This window comes from Berghia stephanieae, chromosome 1 (genome assembly GCF_034508935.2).
Source record: "Berghia stephanieae isolate SIO BIC M18660-M18661 chromosome 1, UCSD_Bste_1.3, whole genome shotgun sequence".
Taxonomy (NCBI): domain Eukaryota; kingdom Metazoa; phylum Mollusca; class Gastropoda; order Nudibranchia; family Aeolidiidae; genus Berghia; species Berghia stephanieae.
In genome coordinates, this window is record NC_088360.1 from 98,053,302 (window position 1) to 98,061,553 (window position 8,252).

The window sequence follows — 8,252 nt, forward strand, 5'->3', positions numbered from 1 at the left end:
GAACATCAGAATCTATTTATTTGAGTCATTCTAAAACTTAATTTTATAATAAGTTGTTATTATTATTATTATTATTATTATTATTATTATTATTATTATTATTATTATTATTATTATTATTATTATTATTATTATTATTATTATTATTATTATTATTATTATTATTAATATTAATAATATTATTGATATTATTACCATTATTAATATTAATATTATTATTATTATTATTATTATTATTATTATTATTATTATTATTATTATTATTATTATTATTATTATTATTATTATTTTTATTATTAATTAATTAATTAATTAACTAATTAAAACCGATGAGAGCCTGTCCGCAATAGCCTTTATTTCCCCTCAAATATTGCGGGCTCTTGTCAAACCTAACAAAAAACGATCAAACCTGAGACCTGCAAATCCCAGGTTTGGAAGTTTTTGCCAGGATGGGGATCGTTTGGATCAATCGATCGGTTGTGTGGTCTCGTAGTATGACACTCGCTTTCGGATGGGAAAGTCTTGGGTTCGAGCCTCGCTCGGCGCATAGATGAGTCCTTGGAAAAGGCTCGCATTCTCTCAACGAACTCAGATGTATGTAAAATGAGAACCTGGGCGTTATCAGCGTTGTCTCTGTCTGAAATATATAATTATTGTAATATCGCCTGTCAGGGGTCATGTCTTGTTCTACACGTTACGTGTTGCTGTTGGTCAGGGCGGCCCCTTGTAAAGCGCCCTGAGCACATTTAGTGGATATTTATTGCGCTATAAAAAAGCTCAAGATTTAAAAAGAAATAATTTTAAAGATAAGTTTTCTGGCCCAAATTGTGACCCTTCGCCTCAAAACGGTATTAAGTCGGGATGGTTAAGATGTTGAAAATTGAATTTATAGCCAGAAATATCAGTCTTGTGTTGAGTTTGTAGGTTATATTGAGGAGAATAGATGCCATATTTTAGGGTACAAATGCCAACAATTTATAGTTTTGAACAGTTTAACATTAAATTAAGCTTTTATGCATCTGGTTCGTTCCGACATAATACCGTGTAGACGGGAGGGCAAAGAGCTGGTAGTGACGGAAGAATTATTTGGAAATAAATAAAAGAGGGCCCTAGAACTCAGAATCTATTATTTGAGTCATTCTAAAACTTAATTTATAATAAGTTGTTATTATTATTTTTATTATTATTATATTATTTATTTTTATTATTATTATTATTATTATTATTATTATTATTATTATTATTATTATTATTATTATTATTATTATTATTATATTATTATTATTAATATTAATAAATATTATATTATTATTATTAATTAATATTATTATTATTTTATTTTATTATTATTATTATTATTATTATTATTATTATTATTATTATTTTTTATTATTATTAATTAATTAATTAAATTAACTAAAAAACCGATGAGAGCCTGTCCGCAATAGCCTTTATTTCCCTCAAATATTGCGGGCTCTTGTCAACTAACAAAAACGATCAACCTGAGACCTGCAAATCCCAGGTTTGGAGTTTTTGCCAGGATGGGGATCGTTTGGATCAATCGATGGTTGTGTGGTCTCGTAGTTGACACTCGCTTTCGGATGGGAAAGTCTTGGTTCGAGCACTGTGATGCGCATAGATAGTCATTGAAAAGGTCGCATTCTCTCAACGAATCAGATTGTATGTAAAATGAGAACTGGTTAAGGTTGAATTAATTTATAGCCAGAAATATACAGTCTGTGTGTTTTGAGTTTGTAGGTTATATTGAGGAGAATAGATGCCATATTTTAGGGTACAAATGCCAACAATTTATAGTTTTGAACAGTTTAACATTAAATTAAGCTTTTATGCATCTGGTTCGTTCCGACATAATACCGTTTTGAGACGGTGGGTCACTAATTGTGATAATGTGTTATTTATTTATTCTTTTCAGAGCTCGGCAGATTGGTTGGCTGGCTAGTTGGGGCAGGATGATGAATGGGCCTCCATGACGGAAAACAGAATTACGGGTCTCTCTCTGGTTTCCGTCACTATCAAAAGACACAAAGCAAAATATTGCATGTTCCCCTTTTGTAATGTATGGATTTGTTGTTTAAACATTATTTTAACAATTAACAGGCACTGACTGCGGTGCTCGTGAGAACTGGGCGCAGTTTTAGATCAGAGCTCAACAAAAGTTGTTTTTTTGTTTGTTTTTGTTTTGGTTTCCTTTTTTTTTCGCTTGTTTGTTTTTTGTTTGTTTGTTTTTGTTTTTGTTTTTAATTTTTGTGTGTTTTAATAAAAATAAGATAAAAATTTAAAAAATCCCTAACAAAACGAGCTTTTATATAGCGCAATATCCACTAAACGTGCTCAAAGCGTTTGTAAAGGGTCCATGACTAAACAGCAAGACGTAACACGTAGAATGAGACTTGATGACGCATGTTAGGTGATATTATATGATTTTATGTCCGACGGAGACGACGCTGTTAACGGCGAGGTAGGTACTCATTTTTACACCCTGAGTACGGTGAGAGAATATTATGAGTAAAGAGCCTTTTTCCAAGGACTCAGCTATGCGCCGAGCCATGCTCGAACTCAGGACCTTCCGACCTGTAAGCGAGTGTCATGCCACAAGACCACATAGCCGCATAGTAGGATATAATAAATTTGTCTCATCGTCTCAAAACGGTACTTAATTGGATTCAATAGTCTGATATCACGTCGCCCAGCAACGGCGAGCAGCGTGGTTCTATACAAAGAAAATTGGTACTTTTTATTCTTCATGCTGGCTAGAACTTTTCATATGTCATGTGATCAGACTGTGCAAAAGTCAAAACATGATCATTTGTACCATCTGGATACACTTTTATGCTCGTCGGAGAAATATTTCATAAGGGCGTCCGCCATTGTTCCGATAGTTTAGAGCCAGTTACTAAGTTACCATGCGTCATTACGAGGGAAATGACGTCATGACTGTTGAAGCCAATTATACGTCGGGATGAATCGGACCTCGAAAAGTGAGTTGGTTCCTTGGTGGTAGATAAAGTAGTCCTTCAGGGCCATTAGGCCCATCCAGGGAGCCGGAGTTTATCTCGGTTTCTATAGCGCGAAACAGACAATGGCAATTGCTTGCTACCCTTTGGATAGGACGCTGGTCTATCGGAAAGTACTTACTTTCCGTCAGATCTAACAGACCCAGCTACCCAATCACTGCTGGGTGGTCAGAGAGAGAGAGAGAGGTCAGAAAACAAATCTCGACTGCACCCGGGATCGATCTCGGTCCTTTTTCGTGTGAATCAAGTGCTCTACCAACAAGGCTATCGGGGGTGGGGTGGGAGGCTGGTCTTAGTCACCCTAACTGTAACTGGCCTTAGTCACCCCATTCCACTGTATAATGATATAATCATAATACGGAGTAACCGCTGTAAGAAACACGGTGAGCAATTCAATGTCCTCACATAATATTGACAACAAACTTGTTTCTTACAGGCCAGCTAGTCTCCGGACAATATATTATTATATGGACCTTCTAATTCAATCATTTTTTGTTGCGTAGATGAAATGTCACGTGACTATGACTCAACATGAGTAATCTGTCGTACTCTTTAAAAAAAAAAAACCCAAAAAAAAAAACGCATTTTCAAAATTTTGGCCAGATAACTTTTCCTTCAAATATTATATAACCGATTAAAATGACCCCTCATCTTGTCAAAAACTGTCAAGAGAGAATTCGATGAACTTCTTGGTTTGAGAATTGTTGAAAAAATGAGGGTCATTTTAATTGATCGATATCTGAGGGCCGAGTTTTCTGGCCAAAATTTAAAAAATGTGTTTTTTCATAGCAAGGCAGTAATGATGGACCGTCCGTCCATCTCATAAACAAGAAATGAATATACTGCCGTATTCTGGACAAACTTAAATTAAAAAATTTACTTACGAAGTCCCAGGTTTGAGAATTTTTTCTTTTGCCAAGATGAGGGTCTTTTAAATCGATCGATATTTGAAGGACGAGTTTTCTGACCAAATTTTTAAATATGGGTTTTTTACAGAGTAAGGTAGTATGGACAATCTCGATTTGAATAGGGTGGCCGGAAATCGTAGTGTCTCTAATTATTATCCTATAATATATTATGTATGTATAGTCAGTGAGTAGAGCGCTGACCTCATGGAACCTGATGGAACCCGATGGAGCCATTATATTATATCGAATGAAGTTGACGTCACTCGGGTATTTGTTATTGTTTTTTTTTTGTTTTTTTTTGTCATCCAGGTTTATGAGTAATTCTTACTTAACTGTACTATCCAGACTATAAAAGTTCATGGTTACACAGAGTTTTTTTTTTTTTTTGGTTGTGTGTGTTGGTCCGTTTAACTTCCGGATGGCAATGTTGTGAGCTTCTAAGCCAAGCGAATACTATCTATAAGATAAATTGAAGTTGACGTCAATCAGGTCTTTGTTATTGTTTTTTTGCCATCCGCGTTTACGAGTAATTCTCACTTAACTTTATTAACCAGACAATAAACGTTCATGGTTACGTTTTGTGTGTTGGTTCGTTATATTTCCGGATGGCAATGTTATGAGCCAAGCACATACTATATATAGATAATTTAGTGAAAATTATTTATAAACGCGGATGGCAAAAAAACAAAACAAAAAAAACAAAAAAAAAAACAACAACAAAAAACAAAGACCTGAATGACATTAACTTCATTCTATCTATAGCGACAATAATACGCTTCAACAGTCGTAACGTCACTTCCCTCATGACGCATGGTAACTTAGTAACTGGCTCCTAACTATCGGAACAATGGCGGACGCCCTTATGAAATATTTCTCCGACGAGCCTAAAAGCGTATATAGAGGAGAAAAAAACCCATTATAAATATGATCATGATTTGACTTTTACGCATTCTGATCACAAGACATATGAAAAGTTCTATAAAAGCTCTATAAAAGCTCTATATAGAAATTACCGATTTTCTTTGTTTAGAACCACGATGGTCGCCGTTGCCGGGCGGCGTGACACAGACTACTGAATCCAATTTTTCGTGTTAGTATGGTTCACTGACGGTAGGTGTTGGGAGTATTTTACTCGAACGCATAGCATGAATACCGACGTATTCAATAGTATGATTTCCTAACTCCTTAATCGAGAACAAAGTAATCAACCAACTCAGTTCGAGTCCCGGGCTCGATCCTCAAATTTAATACTATATAAATGCTTTTTGTGCGGCTATAATGTGCTTTTGTGGCAAGACACTTGCTTTCGGATCGGAAGTTTATGGGTTCGAGCCTCGCTCGGCATATAGTTGAGGCTCTTTAATCACATTCTCTCACCGTACTCAGGAGTAACATGAGTACCTGGCCTTATAACAGCGTTTTCTCTCTCGGAAAAAAAAAATGTAATATCGCATAACAGGCGTCATGTCATGTCTTTTGTCATGCTACAATGTTTAGTGTTGCTGTTGGCTGGGGATCCCTCGTAAAGCGCTTTGAACAAGTTTAGTAGATATATTGCGCTATATGAAAGCTCAACTTTTAACTGCAATTTGGATCGCCCCCTCGATCGATTTAAAAGCGCTTGATTGGTTTAGGTCATATTTGTTTAATCGTAAACAGATTATTACGGTGGATGAATATAGATCGGAGGAAATCTTTCTTGATTGTGGGGTTCCCCAGGGTTCAGTACTTGGACCCGTTCTTTTTGTTTTGTACGTTGGCCCTCTGTCTAAAATCATCAGAAGTTTTGGTCTGTCTTACCATCAATACGCTGATGATACGCAATTGTACTGCGTTTCCAATATGAGAAATTTACAAGAAGTATCAGCCAATAGTAAAAATTGTATCCAAAGTGTTAAGAAATGGATGAATGAGAACAGACTGAAACTGAATGATGATAAGACGGAGGTGCTGTATGTGGGGAACAGGAAGTGGAAAAGTGAAACAGATTTGAAGTTGGGGGATGCCTCTATTCAAATTGTTGACAAAGTGAAAAACCTTGGCACATTCTTAGACTCTGGACTGTCGATGGAGCATCAGGTTAATAATTTGGTTAGATCTCTCTTTTTCCAACTAAAAAAGATTGCTTCCATTAGACGGTTCATATCTGAGGATGTGACCAAGCACCTGGTTGTGTCCCTCGTACTATCGAAATTGGATTATTGTAATGCTCTGTTGTTTGGCGTTTCGCAATACAATCTGAAACGTCTTCAGATGTCCAAAACAGCGCTGCCAGACTAGTATTTATGAAGAGTAGGTGCGACTCTGCCGGACCTCTACTTCATGACCTGCATTGGCTGCCTGTTGAGAAAAGAATTAAATTCAAAGCTTTGTTTTTAGTGTATCGTTGTCTTGAAGGTACTGCCCCTTCCTACCTTTCAGAACTAATTGAAAGATATTCAAAACCCCGCCCCTTACGTTCGGCCAGTGATTCCACAAAACTAGTTGTCCCCCGAATTCGGAAAAAATGCTGGAATGAGATCCTTTTCTCATTTCGGACCATCTATTTGGAACGCCTTACCGCAGAGCATTCGTGAAAAAGAATCTTTGTCTATTTTTAAACGTTCGCTTAAAACATATTTGTTTCGATTTTAGTAGATGGTATGAGAAGCAAGATAGGTTTGGTTTGTGTTGTGTGTTGTGTTGTGTGTGTGTATGTGTGTGTGTGTGTGTGTGTGTGTGTGTGCTTGTGTGTGTGAATGAGTATGTTTCAGCCAAAGTAATTTGTAATTTAAGCGCTTAGAGTCTGGTGTCTCGGAGTTATAGCGCTATATAAGTTTTCAGCATTATTATTATTATTATTATTATTATTGAAGTTAACTCACTCAACCCTAACACCGACTATATCCGTAGTATAACTGGGGTTACTTTTACCCCAATGCTTATTTATTCTAATTTTTCCAAGGCAAATTAATTATAGGTGTAGTATCAATGCTAACATTTTTAGTTTTTACATGTTAATGGTAGTTGAATAAAACTATCTATGCACATGCTCATTTTTAATACATCTTTTTTTTCAGTTATGAAAATCAGCAAAAAATTTTTTTTTTAATTGAGCTTTATATAGCGCAATATCCACTAAATGTGCTCAAAGCGCTTTACATGGGTCCCTGGTCAACAACAACATTTAACATGTAGGACGGGACATGACGCCTGTTAGGCGATATTACAATTTTTCGGACAAAGACAACGCTGTTAACGGCCAGGTACTCATTTTACACCTGATTACGGTGAGAGAATGTGAGTTAAAGAGCCTTTTCCAAGGACTCAACTATGCGCCGAGCTCGAGGCTCGAACCCAGGACCTTCCGACCCGAAAGCGAATGGCATACCACTAGACCACATAGCCGCACGTTTAGTAGATATATTGCGCTATATGAAAGCTCAACTTTTAACTGCAATTTGGACCCTCGTTTTGAAGTTAAACTAAGCAGTCAGGATATCCATGCAAATCCGTCACCTGACTTCCCAACTCCGTAATCTAGACCAATAATAATATTATAGTCAGTCCGAATCTCAGGGTCGATCCTCAAATATTGACACAGGCTATCTGATTTCACTCTCTCTCTCTCTCGTCAACCTCGAGTCATTCGGCCAGTGTTGGTTGGTTGGTCGGTGGGGGCTTAAGCCTCCCCCCCCTCCCTCCCTCCCTCCCCCCCCCCCCCCCCTCCTCCCCCCACAACTTTTCCATCCCTTCCCATCCCACCCCGATTCTTATCAGCACGGTCAAATTATTATTATAGACGGGCCTGCCTACTTGAAAATCTGAACATTCTTAATTTTTGGGGGAAATGAACATTTTGAAGTCGCTATTGTTAACTTTAATAATAATAATAATAATAATAATAATAATAATAATAATAATAATAATAATGATAATAATAATAATAATAATGATAATAATAAAAATGATAATATAATAATAATAATAATAATAAATAATAATAATAATAATAATAATAATAATATAATATTAATAATATAATAATAATAATAAATAACAATAATAATAATAATAATAACAACAAACAACAACAACAACAACAAAGAATGCATTTATAACGCACCAACCCCAACAGACAGGCTCTTGGCGCTAAAACCAACATTTTTTCCCTCATAATGATTAAATTATAACATTCATTAATTTCAAAATCCTTAGAATTAAGTATCTAGTCTGGAATCAACTTTCATTGTCAATGTTTTAATGATTTTGACATACACGTCAAGTTCTGACATTGGAGCAACAATTCCGTAATTTCTACGAATTGTTT

At 35.8% G+C, this 8,252-nt stretch overlaps 1 protein-coding gene across 2 annotated transcripts in view; it reads right to left on the minus strand.

Annotated features, from left to right (window-relative positions):
• The window catches only part of LOC144962503 (bone morphogenetic protein 2-like), a 125,039-nt gene that overhangs the window by 71,464 nt on the left and 45,323 nt on the right, over window positions 1–8,252 (minus strand). The gene's annotated exons all lie outside the window — the stretch shown is intronic.